Raw genomic sequence first — 18,163 nt, 5'->3', positions numbered from 1 at the left:
TTTCAGGTTTGCTCTGGGGGATTAGGGTTTGTGAAGATGATCAGATGGGTTATGGAGAGAAAGCATAAATTTCCATATTTGATCAAAGCTAAGATAACCTTGATTATTAGAACCATTGTTTAATCAATTACTGAAAAAGAAAAAAAGTTACCACATTAGTCAGGGTTCAAGCAAAGAAATAGAACTAGTAGGAGCTATGTATTAAGAGATTTATTGCAAGGAGTTGGCTTATATGATTGTTGGGGGTGGTTAGGCAAGTCTGTATTCCAAAGGGTAGGCCACTAGGAAGGGCAGGCTGAGACTCCCAGGCATGAGTCCATAGGCAAAATTCCTTTTTCACCAGGGAATCCTCAGCTCTGTACTTAAGGCTTTGCAACAGATTGAATCAGGCCCATCAAAACTATCTAGGATAATCTTTCTTACTATAGTCAACTGATTATGGACTTTAATCACATCTACAAATACCTTCAATGCAACACTTAGATTAGTATTTGATTGAATAGCTGGAAACTGTAGCCTAGTCAATTTGACACAAAAACTGACCATCACAGCTACCAATTAAACTGTGGCAAGTTCTGGTGAGACATATTTCAATTTTAGAGGTGTAAAAACATAAAAAAAATTAGAATTTATGAAATGTGGTACGTTTTCTGGGTATAGTGCAAGTAATTGAGAACTGTATTACCTAACTTTATTTAGTAATTCTGGGGATTAGTAGTGATTTTGTAATCTTGTAATGACTTGTAATTCTAGAGATTGGTAGTAATTACAACTACCCCTTTGCAAAGAGAAAGCCCCAGGTACCAAGAAAGGGAAGTCACTTCCTGAGGATTACATCAGGCCAGGCTGGAATTAGGATCCTGTTTCCACCCCCATGTTCTTTCAGTCCGGATCCCTATATCTTATTAGAATCACAGGCAAAGAAGGTTGGTGAAATGTGAATTGTGTTTCCCTGGCTGGTATCTCTGATCATCTGAGAGTTCCAAAGTGTGTAAAATGATTCCGTGAAGCCTAACGGAAAGTCTGCATTTCATGTGAAGTAAAGTTCTGTGGGCTAAATAAGATGTTAAGTTGCTTTGCTTTTAGCCAGAGTTTTATGTAGTCCCTTTGGTCAGTTTTCTGTCACATCCTTGTCAGAAACTGTGATGACCAGTTATTTAGGTTGTGTGGGTCATTCTCCTGCTTCCTCTCAAGTTCATTCTCTACCTTCCCTCACTTTGCATCAAAGGGAATCACTTCTTCCTACGGTTACTTGCCAGTGATTTCTGAGTAGGTTCAGCGAATGGGAGGCACCAGAGGAAGCCTAGAGGGTGGGAGAGGGGAGAAGCCAGGGAGTGGCTCCCTTCTTGCTCTGCCCTGGGCTGGGTCTCCCTCAGTGGCTGTGTTTCTGCAGTGGCTCTCACTTCGCCTGGATAGTCACTGCCTGCACAGTCCCATCCCACCAGCTGGCCTCCACCATAGTTCTGGCTCCCACTGATGGTCACAGCTTTTGGACGGCAATAGCAACGTCTCCTCTTATTGTTCCTTTGGCTGTAGGAATGGCAATGGCTTTCTGCTCTTGTCTCGCCACTCCTTAGGGACTCTTTCAGGTCTCCCATCATTCACGTAATGAATTCCTCATTGCTAATTTTCTGTATTTGGAATAGCTATAGTGGCCCTATGTTCCTGATATGTAGGATTAAAAAATTAATTATTCTGGGAAAAGTAAATCAGTTATTACTTGAGAGATACATATTTGGGTAGATACCATCATTCAAAACATGGCTTCTGTGTTGGGCTGTTTTTGTGTTGCTATAAAGAAATATAAATCTGGGTAATTTATAAAGAAAAGAAGTTTAATTGGCTCATGGTTCTGCAGGCTGTACAGGAAGCATGGCTCCAGCATCTACTTCTGGTGAGGCCTCAGGAAGCTTGCAATCATGGTAGAAGGTGATGGAAAGCCAGTGTGTCACATGGGGAGAGTGAGAGCAAGTGGTAGGGGGAAGTTCCCAAACTTTCAAACAACCAGATCTTACATGTACTGACTGATGGTTTCCTTGCAATTCCTTAAAAAAGAATAGAATTGATTGCCATTTGAAAGCATGCAGACTGTTTGAAGGGAGGGCTAGAATTTGCTGTTCAATGTTTAGCACATTCTGGGAGCCTAATAAACACTGATTCAAGGAATCCAAGTCTTCCAGACTCGTAAGCCATTCGTGAGTCATGTTATCACCAAGGAAATGGAGCGAAACCGTTCCTGAGGGATCTGCCTCCATGATCCAGTCACCTCACAACAGGCCCCATCTCCAACACTGGGGATTACATCTTAACATGAGATTTGAAGGGGACAAACTTCTGAACCATATCAGCTCCCAAGAGGAAAAATATGAAAAAGAAGAAAAGGGACCTTGGCAGTGAAAGGGCTGGGAAGCCTTGAGCAGTAGAGGCACATATGGTAGTGCTGAAGCGAGCCTTAGCAGCCACCAGAGAAATAGGGGTACTTGTCCTGGGCCTCTTAGCAGTTCACAAGTGAACAACCAGGACCAGAATGCAGTTGTTTTTGCCTCCAGCCACATATTACATAACGGAATTGGAAGCACTTGGAATCAGAGAGAACCAAGTTAAAATCCCAGCTCCACTGTGCATTTCCTCTGTGACTTCAGGCAAGCCTCTTACTGTCTCTGAATCTCAGTGTTCTCATCTTGAAATTGAAACTAAACTTCCCAGTGTTCATGAAACTGTAAGGAGTCACTTGTAAGTGTACTTGGTGGAGTGTTTGGCCAGAGCAGCCACTAAATATGTTACATTTCCTTCCTCCCATTCAGGACTTTTCTATAACACTATCCAGGAACAATTAAAATTTCCAAGAAGGTAGTTTCTTTTTTTTTTTTAAACTTTCTTAAAATTTCTGCCTTCCCCTTTTGCTGACTTTCAACAAAGCAAAATAAAGGAGCTGACCAAATGCTTTAATAATATAACTTGGCTGGGCACGGTGGCTCACACTTGTAATTCCAGCACTTTGGGAGGCTGAGGCAGGTGGATCACTGAGGTCAGGAGTTTGAGACCAGCCTGACCAACATGGTGAAACCCTGTCTCTAGTAAAAATACAAAAATTAGCCAGATGTGGTGGTGGGAGCCTGTAATCCCAGCTACTCGGGAGGCTGAGGCAGGAGAATTGCTTGAACCCAGGAGATGGAGGTTGCAGTGAGCCAAGATTGCATCATTGCACTCCAGCCTGGGCGACAGATCGAGACTCCATCTCAAAAAAACAAAAAACACAAACAAACAGACAAAACCCTCAATGTTTTAAAAAAAATATTGCAATTCCTTAAAAAAGAGTAGAATTGATTGCCATTGAGAGCAAGTGGACTGTTTGAAGGGAGGGCTAGAATTTGCTGTTCAATGTTGAGCACATTCTGGGAGCTCAACATTGATTCCTTGAACAACTGATTCCTTGAATCAGTGTTTATTAGGCTTCCAGACTCATAAGCCATTTGTGAGTTAAAACAAGCCTCCCTTGTAGTTCTTGGACATCCTTCTCTACACTATCTGTAGTTTCCATTTTGCCCCTTACATTACAGTAAGAAGTACATTTGTATGGAGTTATATATGCCACAGGCCTGCTCTAGGACACTTGGCAATCAGCAATCATTCAGACCTGCTTTCCTTCATTTTCCTTATTGGTTCCAGGTTGAACATAGGTCTTGTTACCTTTCAAGGGCCTGCTCCTATGGGCCCATGCCCCAGGAGCCCTAAGCCTTTTGGCCCAGTAGAAAAGCTGAGTTACGTGAGAAGGCAACAGCCTCATAATGACCCTCAGCCCCAGCATTGTTACCCCCTACACTGCTATTGTAGGAGTGTAAAGAAGCAGTCGTTTGGACTACTAAATGCCGTTCTTCTCTCTCGAGATCACCTTGGATTGGACAACACCCAAATGAGCAGGATTGCTTTTGCTTTCAAAACGGTGATACCTGGAGCACAGGTATATCCCATGCTTTGAAAACTATGTGGTATTAATGTTTTATTAACTGTGCTTGAATATTGGGCATCCTCCTATATTGCACCTTGATATTCTTGGCTGTATATGGGGAGTTCTTTCACTTTTAAGGGAGGTGGACTTAGAAGTTTATTGTTTGTGTTGTGATTTCCTTTCAGGTAGTTCCACCGTGTCTAACAATGATGCAAAGCAGGCAGAGAGCTGACCTAATGCTTTCAAGTGGGGCAGAGATAAGCAAACAGATTTTTCCCTGATTAATGCTATCAGTTTAATTTTGTTGAATAAATGGATGGAATTAGGCTGAGGAGTGTAGGATCTTGCCAGATCCACCAGAAAAGGTGGTAGATAGAGTTATAATTAGAGTAGTAATCAGAGGGGTTTAAATTCTGCAGATTGCTTTAACTCTCCATTTTAACATTTTTTTTTCTTCCCTAGCAGATTACCAGAAATGGGGATTTCAGTAATGCAGTTCTAAGCATGACCTGGGGTGATGGGACACCTCTATTTATGTCACATGGCTTTGACTTCTGTGGGACTGGGTCATATTGTTACAGCTGCAAGACTAAAAAGCATTTGAATGATTATATTTTGACTAGAATTCTTCCTACACTTTTAAGGAACATGGAAACTTCAGTCTCCTTTTCTCTCTCAATCTCTCTCTTTACTTTATCACGTTCTATTTCTCTTCTACTTTCCCACATCCCCTTTTTAGAGACTGTGTTGTACTAATCTTTTTTTTTTTTTCTTTTAATTATACTTTAAGTTCTGGGATACATGCGCAGAATGTGAAGGTTTGTTACATAGGTATACACGTGCCATGGTGGTTTGCTGCACCCATCAACCCGTCATCTACATTAGGTATTTCTCCTAGTGCTATCCCTTCCCTAGCTTCCCACCCCAGACAGGCCTCGGTGTGTGATCTTCCCTTCCTTGTGTCCATGTGTTCTCATTGTTTCACTCCCACTTATGAGTGAGAACATGTGGTGTTGGGTTTTCTGTTCCTGTGTCAGTTTGCTGAGAATGATGGTTTCCAGTTTCATCCATGTCCCTGCAAAGGACATGAACTCATCCTTTTTTACGGCTGCATAGTATTCCACAGTATATATGTGTCACATTTTCTTTATCCAGTCTATCACTGATGGGCATTTGGGTTGGTTCCAAGTCTTTGCTATTGTGAACAGTGCTGCAGTAAACATACGTGTGCATATGTTTTTATAGTAGAATGATTTATAATCTTTTGGGTATATACCCAGTAATGGGATTGCTGAATCAAATGGTATTTCTGGTTCTAGATCCTTGAGGAATCACCACACTGTCTTCTACAATGGTTGAACCAATTTACATTCCCACCAACAGTGTAAAAGCCATCCTATTTCTCCACATCCTTTCCAGCATCTGTTGTTTCCTGATTTTTTAATGATTGCCATTCTGATTGGCGTGAGATGGTATCTCATTGTGGCTTTGATTTGTATTTCTCTAATGATCAGTGATGATGAGCATTTTTTTTTCATATGTTTGTTGGCCACATAAATGTCTTCTTTTGAAAAGTGTCTGTTCATATCCTTTGCCCACTTTTTGATGGTTTTTTTTTTCTTGTTTGTTTAAGCATTTAAGTTGTTTAAGCAATTTGTTTAAGTTCCTTGTAGATTCTGGATATTAGCCATTTGTCAGATGGATAGATTGCAAAAATTTTCTCCCATTCGGTAGGTTGCCTGTTCACGGTGATGATAGGTTCTTTTGCTGTGCAGAAGCTCTTTAGTTTAATTAGATCCCATTCATCTATTTTGGTTTTTGTTGCCATTGCTTTTGGTGTTTTAGTCATGAAATCTTTGCCCATGTGTATGTCCTGAATAGTAATAGCTGGGTTTTCTTCTAGGGTTTTTATGATTTTAGGTCTTACATTTAAGTCTTTAATCCATCTTGAATTAATTTTTGTATAAGGTGCAAGGAAGGGATCCGGTTTCAGTTCTCTGCATATGGCTAGCCAGTTTTCCCAACACCATTTATTAAATAGGGAATCCTTTCACCATTTCTTGTTTTTGTCAGGTTTGTCAAAGATCAGATGGTTGTAGATGTGTGGTGTTATTTCTGAGGCCTCCATTCTGTTCCATTGGTCTATATATCTGTTTTGGTACCAGTACCATGCTGTTTTGGTTACTGTAGCCTTACAGTATAGTTTGAAGTCAGGTAGCGTGATGCCTGCAGCTTTGTTCTTCTTGCTTAGGATTGTTTTGGCTATACAGGCTCTTTTTTGGTTCCATATGAAATTTAAAGTGTTTTTTTCTAATTCTGTGAAGAAAGTCAATGGTAGCTTAATGAGGACAGCATTAAATCTGTAAATTACTTTGGGCAGTGTGGCCATTTTCATGATATTGATTCTTCCTATCCATGAGAATGGAATGTTTTCCCATTTTTTTGTGTTCTCTCTTATTTTCTTGAGCAGTGGTTTGTAGTTCTCCTTGAAGAGGTCCTTCACATCCCTTGTAAGTTGGATTCCTGGGTATTTTATTCTCTTAGTAGTAATTGTGAATGGGAGTTCAATCATGTTTTGGCTGTCTATTGTTGGTGTATAGGAATGCTTGTGAGTTTTGTACATTGATTTTGTATCCTGAGGCTTTGCTGAAGTTGCTTATCAGCTTAAGGAGATTTTGGGCTGAGACGATGGGGTTTTCTAAATATGCAATCATGTCATCAGCAAACAGAGACAATTTGCCTTCCTCTCTTCCTGTTTGAATACACTTTATTTCTTTTTCTTGCCTGATTGCCCTGGACAGAACTTCCAATACTATGTTGAATAGGAGTGGTAAGAGAGGGCATTCTTGTCTTGTGCCAGTTTTCAAAGGGAATGCTTCCAGCTTTTGCCCATTCAGTATGATACTAGCTGTGGGTTTGTCATAAATAGCTCTTATTATTTTGAGATTTGTTCCATCAATACCTAGTTTATTAAGAGTTTTTAGAATGAAGGGGCATTGAATTTTATCAAAGGCCTTTTCTGCATCTATTGAGATAATCATGTGGTTTTGTCATTGATTCTGTTTATGTGATGGATTATGTTTATTGATTTGCATATGTTGAACCAGCCTTGCATCCCAGGGATGGTAAGCTGACTTGACTGTGGTAGGTAAGCTTTTTGATGTGCTGATAGATTTGGTTTGCCAGCCATTTAATTGAAAATTTTCACATCGATATTCATCAGCAATATTGGCCTGAAATTTTCTCTTTTTTTTTTTGTTTCTGTACCAGGTTTTGGTATCAAGGTGATCATGGCCTCATAAAGTGAGTTAGAGAGGAGTTCCTCTTTTTCTATTGTTTGGAATAGTTTCAGAAGGAATGGTACCAGCTCCTCTTTGTGCCTCTGGTAGAATTCAGCTGTGAATCCATCTGGTCCTGGGCTTTTTTTTGATTGGTAGGCTATTAATTACTGCCTCAATTTCAAAACTTGTTATTTGTCTATTCAGGGGTTTGACGTCTTCCTGATTTAGTCTTGGGAGGGTGTATGTGTCCAGGATTTACTCATTTCTTCTAGATTTTCTAAGTTATTTGCGTAGAGGTGTTTATAGTATTCTTTGATGGTAGTTTGTATTTCTGTGGGATCAGTGGTGATATCCCTTTTATCATTTTTTATTGTGTCTATTTGATTCTTCTCTCTTTTCTTTTTTATGAGTCTGCCTAGCGGTCTATCTATTTTGTTAATCTTTTTTAAGAAAACACCTCCTGGATTCACTGATTTTTTTGAAGGGTTTTTCGTGTCTCTATCTCCTTCTATTCTGCTCTGATCTTGGTTATTTCCCGTCTTCTGCTAGCTTTTGAGTTTATTTGCTCTTGCTTCTCTAATTCTTTTAATTGTGATGTTAGGGTGTTGATTTTAGATCTTTCCCGTTTTCTCCTGTGGACATTGAGTGCTATAAATTTCTCTCTAAACGCTGCTTTAGCCCTGTCCCAGAGATTCTGGTACATTGTGTCTTTGTTCTCACCGGTTTCAAGGAACTTATTTATTTCTGCCTTAATTTTGTTATTTACCAGTAGTCATTCAGGAGCAGATTGTTCAGTTTCCATGTAGTTGTGCGGTTTTGAGTGAGTTTTTAAATCCTGAGTTCTAATTTGATTGCACTGTGGTCTGAGAGACTGTCATGATTTCTGTTCTTTTGCATTTGCTGAGGAGAGTTTTGCTTCCAATTATGTGGTCGATTTTAGAATAAGTGCAAGGTGGTGCCGAGAAAAATGTATATTCTGTTGATTTGGGGCAGAGAGTTCTGTAGATGTTTATTAGGTCTGCTTGGTCCAGAGCTGAGTTCAAGTCTTGAATATCCTTGTTAATTTTCTGTCTCATTGATCTGTCTAATATTGACAGTGGGATGTTAAGTTCTCCAACTATTATTGTGTGGGAGTCTAAGTCTCTTTATAGGTCTCTAAGAACTTGCTTTATGAATCTGGGTGCTCCTGTGTTGGGTGCATATATATTTAGGATAGTTAGCTCTTCTTGTTGCATTGATCCCTTTACCATTATGTAATGCTGTTCTTTGTCTTTTTTGATCTTTGTTGGTTTAAAGTCTGTTTTACCAGAGACTAGGATTGTAACCCCTGTTTTTTTTTTTTTTCTTTTCATTTGCTTGGTAAATATTCCTCCATCCCTTTATTTTGAGCCTATGTGTATCTTTGCACGTGAGATGGGTCTCCTGAATACAGCACACTGATGGGTCTTGACTCTTTCCTATTTGCCAATCTGTGACTTTTAATTGGGGCATTTAGCCCATTTACATTTAAGGTTAATATTGTTATATGTGAATTTGATCCTGTCATTATGATGCTAGCTGGTTATTTTTCCCATTAGTTGTTGCAGTTTCTTCAAAATGTTGATGGTTTTTACAATTTGATATGTTTTTGCAGTGGCTGGTGCCAGTTTTTCCTTTCCATATTTAGTGCTTCCTTCAGGAGCTCTTGTAAGGCAGGCATGGTGGTGACAAAATCTCTCAGCATTTGCTTGTCTGTAGAGGATTTTATTTCTCCTTTGCATAGGAAGCTTAGTTTAACTGGATATGAAATTCTGAGTTGAAAATACTTTTCTTTAAGAATGTTGAATATTGGCCTCCACTCTCTTCTGGCTTGTAGGATTTCTGCAGAGAGATCCACCATTAGTCTGATGGGCTTCCCTTTGTGGGTAACCCAACCTTTCTCTCTGGCTGCCCTTAACATTTTTTCCTTCATTTCAACCTCGGTGAATCTGATGATTAGGTGTCTTGGGGTTGCTCTTGTCAAGGTGTATCTTTGTGGTGTTCTCTGTATTTCCTGAATTTGAATGTCGATCTGTCTTGCTAGGTTGAGAACTCTCCTGGATAATATCCTGAAGAGTGTTTTCCAGCTTGGTTCCATTCTCCCCATCACTTTCAGGTACACCAATCAAACGTAGGTTTGGTCTTTTCACATAGTCCCATATTTCTGGAAGGCTTTGTTTGTTCCTTTATATTCTTATTTATCTAATCTTGTCTTCATGCTTTATTTTATCAAGTTGATCTTCAGTCTCTGATATCCTTTCTTCCGTTTGATTGATTGGCTGTTGATACTTGTGCCTGCTTCACAAAGTTCCCATGCTGTGTTTTTCAGCTCCATCAAGTCATTTATGTTCTTCTCTAAACTGGTTATTCTAGTTAGCACTTCCTCTAACCTTTTTTTAAGGGTCTTAGCTTCCTTTCTTTGGGTTAGAACAGGCTCCTTTAGCTCAGAGGAGTTAGTTATTACCCACCTTCTGAAGTCTACTTCTGTCAATTCATCAAACTCATTCTCCATCTAGTTTTGTTCCTTGCTGGAGAGAAGTTGTGATCCTTTGGAGGAGAAGAGGCATTCTGTTTTTTGGAATTTTCAGACTTTTTGTGCTGGTTTTTCCTCATTTTTGTGTATTTATCTACCTTTTGTTTTTGATGTTGGTGACCTTCGGATGGGGTTTCTATATGGATGTCCTTTTTGTTGATGTTGATGCTATTCCTTTCTGTTTGTTAGTTTTCCTTCTAATAGTCAGGTCCCTCTGCTGTAAGTCTGCCGGAGTTTGCTGGAGGTCCATTCTAGACCCTGTTTGCCTGGATATCACCAGTGGAGGCTGCAGAATAGCAAAGATTGCTGCCTGCTCCTTCCTCTGGAAACTTTGTCCCAGAGGGGCACCCATCAGATGCCAGCCAGAGCTCTCCTGTATGAGGTATCTGTCAACCCCTGCTGGGAGGTGTCTCCCAGTCAGGAGGCATGGGGGTCAGGGACCCACTTGAGGAGGCAGTCTGTCCCTTAGTAGAGCTCAAATACTGTGCTGGGAGATCTGCTGCTCTCTTCAGAGCCAGCAGGCAGGAATGTTTAAGTCTGCTGAAACTGTGCCCACAGCCACCCCTTCCTCTAGGTGCTCTGTCCCAGGGAGACGGGAGTTTTATCTATAAGCCCCTTACTGGGGCTGCTGCCTTTCTTTCAGAGATGCCCTGCCCAGAGAGGAGCAATCTAGAGAGGCAATCTGGCTACAGTGGCTTTCCCGAGCTGTGGCAGGCTCTGCGCAGTTCAAACTTCCCAGCAGCTTTTTTAGCACCGTGAGAAGAAAACTGCCTACTCAAGACTCAGTAATGGCAGAAGCCCCTCCCCCCACCAAGCTCCAGTGTCCCAGGTTGACTTCAGACTGCTGTGCTGGCACTGAGAATTTCAAGCCTGTGGATCTTAGCTTCCTGGGCTCCATTGGGGTGGGATCCACTGAGCTAGACCACTTGTCTCCCTGGCTTCAGCCTCCTTTCTAAGGGAGTGAACGCTTCTGTCTTGTTGGCATTCTAGGCCCCACTGGGGTATGAGTGGCACATGAAAAAAACTGCAACTAGCTTGGTGTCTGCCCAAATGGCTGCCCAGTTTTGTGCTTGAAACCCAGGGCCCTGGTGGCGTAGGGACCCGAGAGAATCTCCTGGTCTGCGGGTTGCAAAGACTGTGGGAAAAGCATTGTATCTGGGCTGGAGTGCATCGTTCCTCATGGCACAGTCCCTCATGGCTTCCCTTGGCTAGGGGAGGGAATTCCCCCACCCATTGTGCTTCCCGGGTGAGGCAATGCCCCACCTGCTTTGCCTTGCCCTGCATGGGCTGCACCCACTGTCTAACCAGTCCCAATGAGATGAGCCAGGTACCTCAGTTGGAAATGTAGAAATCACCCACCTGTGTTGATCTAGCTGAGAGCTGCAGACGGGAGCTGTTTCTATTCAGCCATCTTGCCAGCCCGTACTAATCTTTTATTAATTGTTGAATATCATGTGCCATTCATGGATTGCTCCCTGGTTTTCTTGGATGCATATGGAGAACTTCTTCACTTTGAAGTGAGTTTGGATTCAGAAGGTTATTTTTTGTGTGGTTTTCTTTCAGGCAATTCCATTGTGTGTGACAATGATACAAAACAGGCAGAAAATTGACTTAAGGCTTTAGGATGGGGTCAAGCTATGGAAACAGATTCTTTTTTGGTGAATGCTGTAGGTGTGCCTGACTTCAGTGTTGTCCCAGTGACACAGACGATTGTCATCAACAGAGAAACAGTAAATAAGAGAGAACTAAGGAGTAGTATATGATTAAGAACAAAAAGAGAAACACTCAGTGTCTGTAATAATTAGATGCCAAACCATGTTTAAGCATCTCAACTTTGCATCATAGTTATATTATTTTTGTGTAAAAAACAGTCATTGCAGTGCAGTATACTTTATACTTAATAGTGGCAAAGAAAGCTAATATTTACCGGTGTCTGCAATTTACCAAACACTGTACTGGGAACCTTATATCCATTATCTTACTTAAGCAATGCAACAATATTTTGAGATATGAATTTATATTAGTGTATGGGACATATAGATCAAGTGCTTAGCACACATGCCCATACGCATGTACACACACATCCCCATGCCACTGATAGAATTTTTTGATTTAAATAACTGAAATGGCAGTGAAATACCCCAATTTTCAGCCTATAAGGCTATTGGGCATTTTGTTTTTGGCATGGCAAAATAATCCCAATATAGCCCATCTTTCCCACCGATCACAGCTATAAACTCTGGACAAATTACAAACAAACAAACAAACAAAAAAACACTATCTGAGGATTTTGAAAAGTAAGCCGAAACAGGCAGATTGTTGAAGAGGGTCAAAACTTGGACAAGTAACCATGGGTGGTGAGTTTCTCATTTTTTCTATTCTTTCTTACAGCTGTACCCCAAGAGTTCTCATTATGGAGCAGTGAGGGAATGGTGGCAGTGTGGGCAGATAAAATCTCAGTAGAAACCCAGTCCTGCTGGCTAGAGTAACTAAGAAAAGGGGGCTCCAGGGGGATGGAGAGTGAAGAGAGAATACCAGAGTGGAGAGAACTGGAGAAAAAGATTCTCAATTCTGTATATGAATCTGCACCAGTCTCAGGCTCATTCTCAAAGAAAAAGAGGAGTAATAGATGCAGCTAGCATAGTACAGGTTTTGACAACCAAACTGAGGTTTGAACCACTGCCCACAGATGGCAGGATAGAACTTGCAGTCTGAGCCTAAACAGTTGATTGCCATAAAACAAGAACATCAACATTCTCCAGAGGATCATAATAGGATCCAGTGTCTATAAAATGTAAATCCACAATGCCCAGATACCATTCCAAAGTTATATGACACATAAAAAAACCAGAAAAATGTGTTCACATTTTTACCCCAATGGAAAAGATAATCAACATATGACCAGATCAAAGTGACCCAAATGTTGGAATCATCAGACACAGGCTTTAAATTAGCTATTATAGCTGCACACCTTGGAGTAAGGAATACACCCTTGAAATGTATGAGAAGATAGACGCTCTTATCAGAGAAACAGAAAGAGAGCCAAGTGGATATCTTAAAACTGCAAAATAATAAAATGAAAAATTTAGAACTGAAAAATCCAGTGTCTGAAAACTGGATGGGCTGAATAGCAAAATGAAAATATAGAAGAAACACCCCAGTGAACTTAAGAATAGATCAATAGAGGTTATCCAACCTGAAGAACAGAGAAAAAGTATTGAAAAAGAGGAACAGAACCTTAGTGACCTATAGCATAATATCGATAGGTGTCAGTGGAATCTCAGAAGGAAAGGATAAAAAGACTGGGGTAGACAAATAAATTTGAAGAAATAATGGCCAGCACTTTTCTCAAATTTGACAAAAGACATAATTTATAGATTCAAGAAGCTCAATGAACCCTGAACAGGATAAAATAAAAGAATATGATACCTGATACTCATGGAAATAAAAGCTATAAAAACCAATGATCAATTTTAAAATCCTGAAAGACAGTAGAGAAAAAAAGCACGTTGCATTCAGAGGACCAGCCATTCAAATGACTGCAGATTTCTTATCAGAAGCCACGGAATACCAGAAGACAGTCAAACAGCGTCTTGAAAGTGCTGCAAGAAGAGAACTCTTAACTTAAAATTCTTCATTCAGGAGGTATGTCTTCCAGGAATAAAGCAAAATAAAGACATTCTCAGATTAAAAAATTTAAGAGAATATATTGCCAGGAAATCAGCATTATGAGAAATGCTAAAGTAAGTTCTTCAAGCTGATAGGAAATGATACCAGAGCAAACCTTGGGTCTTCAGGAATGAAAGAAGGGCAACAGAAATAGTAAATATTTTTTCCTGTACTTAGGTACTACCACTGAAAACAAATTTACATTTCCGGAGGGATTTTCAATATATGTAGATAATATATATAGATACAATACATATAAAGTTTAATTGAGGAGATAAAAGTTAAGGAGGTAGGCCAGGCATGGTGGCTTACACCTGTAATCCCAGCACTTTGGGAGGCTAAGGCAGGTGGATCACAAGGTCAAGAGATTGAGACCAACCTGGCCAACAAGGTGAAACCCCGCCTCTACTAAAAATACAAAAATTAGCTGGACGTGGTGGTGCACACCTGTAGTCCCAGATACTCGAGAGGCTGAGGCAGGAGAATTGCTTGAACCTGGGAGGCGGAGGTTGCAGTGAAGCCAAGATTGTACTACTGTACTCCAGCCTGGTGAAAGAGTGAGATTCTGTAAAAACAAAAAGAAAAAAAGTTGAGGAGATAAACTTACATAAAATGGTAGCATAGGAACTCTATATAGAATATGATATATGATATATATACCTGGGGTGTGTGTGTGTGTATACACACACCTGACCTTCATAATATTATATTGTATCATATATATGTTATATAAGCCGGGCACAGTGGTTCACGCCTGTAATCCCAGCACTTTGGAAGTCCAAGGCAGGCAGATAACCTGAGGTCAGGAGTTTGAGACCAGCCTGGTCAACATGGCAAAACCCCATCTCTACTAAAAATACAAAAATTAGCCAGGTGTAGTGGCAGATGCCTGTAATCCCAGCAACTCGGGAGGCTGAGGCAGGAGAATCACTTGAACCTGGGAGGCGGAGGTTGCAGTGAGCGGAGTTTGCACCATTGCACTCCAGCCTGGGACAGAGTGAGAGTCTGTCTGAAAACAAACAAACAAACAAACAAACAAACAAAAAAACAGAATATATATATAGATCATATATACCAGGTATATAAATAGAAAACTCCAAAAAAAAAAAAAAAAACAAAAAACAGAGATATAGTGAAAAAAATGAAGATAAAATAGAATGCTAAAAAATACTCAAAGAATTCAAAAGAAGCAAACAAATAAAAATAAAAAAGGAATGGAGGTAAGAGAACAACAACAACAAAAGCAGGAGACAAATAGAAACCAAAAAAAAAAAAAAAAAAATGGAAGCGCTAAATTCAATTATAGCAATAATTACATTAAATGTTAATGATCTTAATACCCCATTAGAAGGCAAAGATTGACAGAGTGCATAAAAATCAAGACCCTATTATATGCTGCCCCTAAGAAATACACTTTAAATATAAATATACAAAAAAGGTTGAAAGTAAACAAATGTAAAATGTATATACCATACAAATAGTAAGAATGAGAAGATTGGATTGGCTATTTTAATATCAGATAAAACAGACTTCAATACAAAGAGTATTTCTAGAGACAAAGGGGGGGATTTTATAATGATTGAAGGGTCATTTTGTCAAGCAGACAGTTCATTCATGTGTGTACACACACCTACTAAGAGAGACTTAAAATACTGCAGTAAAGATTAACCAAATTACAGGGAGAAATAGAAATTCTACAATTGTGACAGAAGATTTGAATATTCTTTCTCAGTATTTGATAGAACAGCTAGGCAAGGTATAGATAGTTTTAACAACGTTGTAAACCTCCTTGATTTAATTGATATTTATGGAACATTACATCTGACAACTGCAGAATACCTATTTCTTTCAAATGCACATAACATTCACCAAGATGAACAACAATGGCCAAAAAAAAAAAAGGATGGTAAGCTATAAAACAGATTTCAAAATGTAAAGAAGCAAAATCATAGAAAGTATATTTCTGACCACAACAGAATTAAATTAGGAATCAATAACAAGGTATCTAGGAAAACGTCAAGTATTATGAATTGAATAGCATACTTCAAATAGTTCATAGGTCAAAGACAAAAATGACAAGAGAAATTAGAAAATATTTTATCTGAATGATAATGCAAATATACAAAGTTTGTGAAAAGAGCTAAAGCAGTACTTAGAGCGAAAACTATGGCTTTAAATGCTTATGTTAGAAAAGGAGAAAGATTTAAAATCAGCAACCTAAGGTCCTACCTTAAGAAATTAAAAGAAGAAGAGCAAAGTAACCCTTAAGTAGTAGAAGGAAGTCAATAATAAAGATAGGAGCAGAAATAAAAAAGAAAACAGACAAGTGAAAGAGAAAAATCAAGAAAACCAAAAGCTAAGTTTTTGAAAAGATGAACCCCAAACCTCTAGCTGGATTGGCCAAGGAAAAGAGAGAAAACAAATTACCAATATCAGCAATAAAAAGGGGTGCTAACCACAGATTATATAGACAATAAAAAGATAATAAGAAAATGCTATGTTATCAAATTCTACTACTTAAATAAAATGGACAGATTTCTTGAAAAACGTAGCTTACCAAAATTGATGCAAGATGAAATAAAAAATTTAAATGGTGCTATATTTTTTGAGAATATAATTATTTTACCTTTTATTTAATACTTTGTATATTGTTTAAATATTTCATTTTTTCAACTAATTGTGAATGTATTTGACAGTTAAAATGAAACAATTTTAATTTTTTTATATTATATTTTCTTTTTTAAAACTTGTATTTTAGGTTCGGGGTACATGTGGAGGATTGTTATATAGGTAAATTGCATGTCATGGGGGTTTGGTGTACAGATCGTTTCATCATTGAGGTGATAAGCATAGTATCTGACAGGTAGTTTTTTTATCCTCACCTTCCTCCTACTCTCTACTCTCAAGTAGGCCCTGGTGTCTATTGTTCCTTTCTTTGTGTTCATATAAACTCAATGTTTAGCCCCCACGTATAAGTGAGAACATGTTATATTTGGCTTTCTGTTCCTGTGTTAGTTTGCTTGGGATAATGGCCTCCAGCTTCATCCATGTTGCTGCCAATGACATGATTGCATTCTTGTTTTATGGGTGCATAGTATTCCATCGTGTATATGTACCATATTTTCTTTATCCAGTCTACCATTAATGAGCACTTAGATTGATTCCATGTCTTGCTATTGTGACTAGTGCTGTAGTGAACATACATGTGCATGTGTCTTTATGGTAGAACATATACTTCTTTGGGTATATACTCATTGATGGGATTGCTGGGTCAAATGGTAATTCTGCCTTGAATTATTTGGGAAATGATCAAGCTGCTTTCCACAGTGGCTGAATTAATTTACATTCCCATCAGCAGTGTAAAAGCAGTGTACAACCTTATACTAGTGTATAAGGTTGCAGTGTGTAATCTCTGTAATCTTGCCAGCATCTGTTATTGCTTGACTTTTCAGTGATAGCCATTCTGACTGGTGTGAGATGGTATCTCATTGTGGTTTTGATTTGCATTTCTCTAATGATTCGTGATGTTGAAAATTTGTTCTTATGCTTGTTGGCTGTTTGTATGTCTTCTTTTGAAAAGTATTGGTTCATGTCCTTTGCCTACTTTTTAATGGCATTGTTTTTTGCTTATTAATTTAAGTTGCTTGTAGATTCTAGATATTAGACCTTTGTTGGATGCATAGTTTACAGGTATTTTCTCCCATTCTGTTGTCTGTTTACTTTGCTGATAGTTTCTTTTGCTGTGCAGAAGCTGTTTAGTTTAATTGGGTCTCATTTGTCATTTTTTTTTTTTTTGTAATTGCTTTTGGCATCTTTATCATGAAATCTTTGCCAGGCCCTATGTCCAGAATGGCATTTACTAAGTTATCTTCCAGGGCTTTTATGGTTTTACATTTAAGTCTTTAAGCCATTTCGAGTTGATATTTGTATATGGTGTAAGGAAGGGGTCCAGTTTCAATCTTCTCCATATGGCTAGTCAATTATCCCAGCATCACTTATAGAACAGGGAGTCCTTTCCCCATTCCTTGTTTTTTGACTACTTTCTCAAAGATCAGATGGTTGTACGTGTGTGCTTTTATTTCTGGGCTCGCTATTCTGTTCCATTGGTCTATGTGTCTGTTTTTATGCCAGGACCCTGTTGTTTTGGTTACTGTAGCCTTGTTGTATACTTTGAAGTGGGGGTAATGTGATGCATCCAGCTTTGCTCTTTTTACTTAGGACTGCTTTGGCTATTTGGACTCCTTTTTGATTCCATATGAATTTTAAAATAGTTTTTTTCTAATTCTATCAAGAATGGCATTGGTAGTTTGATAGAATAGCATTGAATCTATAAGTTGCTTTGGGTAATATGGCCATTTTAGCAATATTGATTCTTCCTGTTCATGAGCATGAAATGTTTTTCCATTTGTTTGTGTTATCTCTGATTTCTTTCAATAGTGTCTTATAATTCTTGTTGTAGAGGTCTCTCACCTCTGTATTCCTAGAAATTTTATTCTTTTCATGGCTATTGTAAATGGGTTGCATTTTTGATTTGGCTCTCAGCCTGGCTATTGTTGGTGTATAGGAATGTTACTAATTTTTGTACATTGATTTTGTATCCTGAAACTCTGCTGAAGTTGTTTATCAGATCTAAGAGCTTTTGGATGAAGACTATGGGGTTTTCTAGGTATAGCATCATATTGTCTGGAAACAGGGATAGTTTAATTTCCTTTC

At 38.9% G+C, this 18,163-nt stretch overlaps 1 long non-coding RNA gene across 1 annotated transcript in view; it reads left to right on the top strand.

Moving 5' to 3' along the window:
* The first annotated feature begins 3,849 nt into the window (after window positions 1-3,849).
* Window positions 3,850-18,163, top strand: part of LOC111523104 — a 225,453-nt gene continuing 211,139 nt past the window's right edge. The window contains exon 1 of the long non-coding RNA XR_002725434.1: window positions 3,850-3,961. This is a non-coding gene — a long non-coding RNA (uncharacterized LOC111523104). The remainder of the gene's footprint in view (window positions 3,962-18,163) is intronic.

The sequence above is a fragment of the Piliocolobus tephrosceles genome, chromosome X, assembly GCF_002776525.5.
Source record: "Piliocolobus tephrosceles isolate RC106 chromosome X, ASM277652v3, whole genome shotgun sequence".
Classification (NCBI taxonomy): domain Eukaryota; kingdom Metazoa; phylum Chordata; class Mammalia; order Primates; family Cercopithecidae; genus Piliocolobus; species Piliocolobus tephrosceles.
Note: the sequence above shows the minus strand (reverse complement) of the source record. Positions and strands in the feature narration are given on the sequence as shown.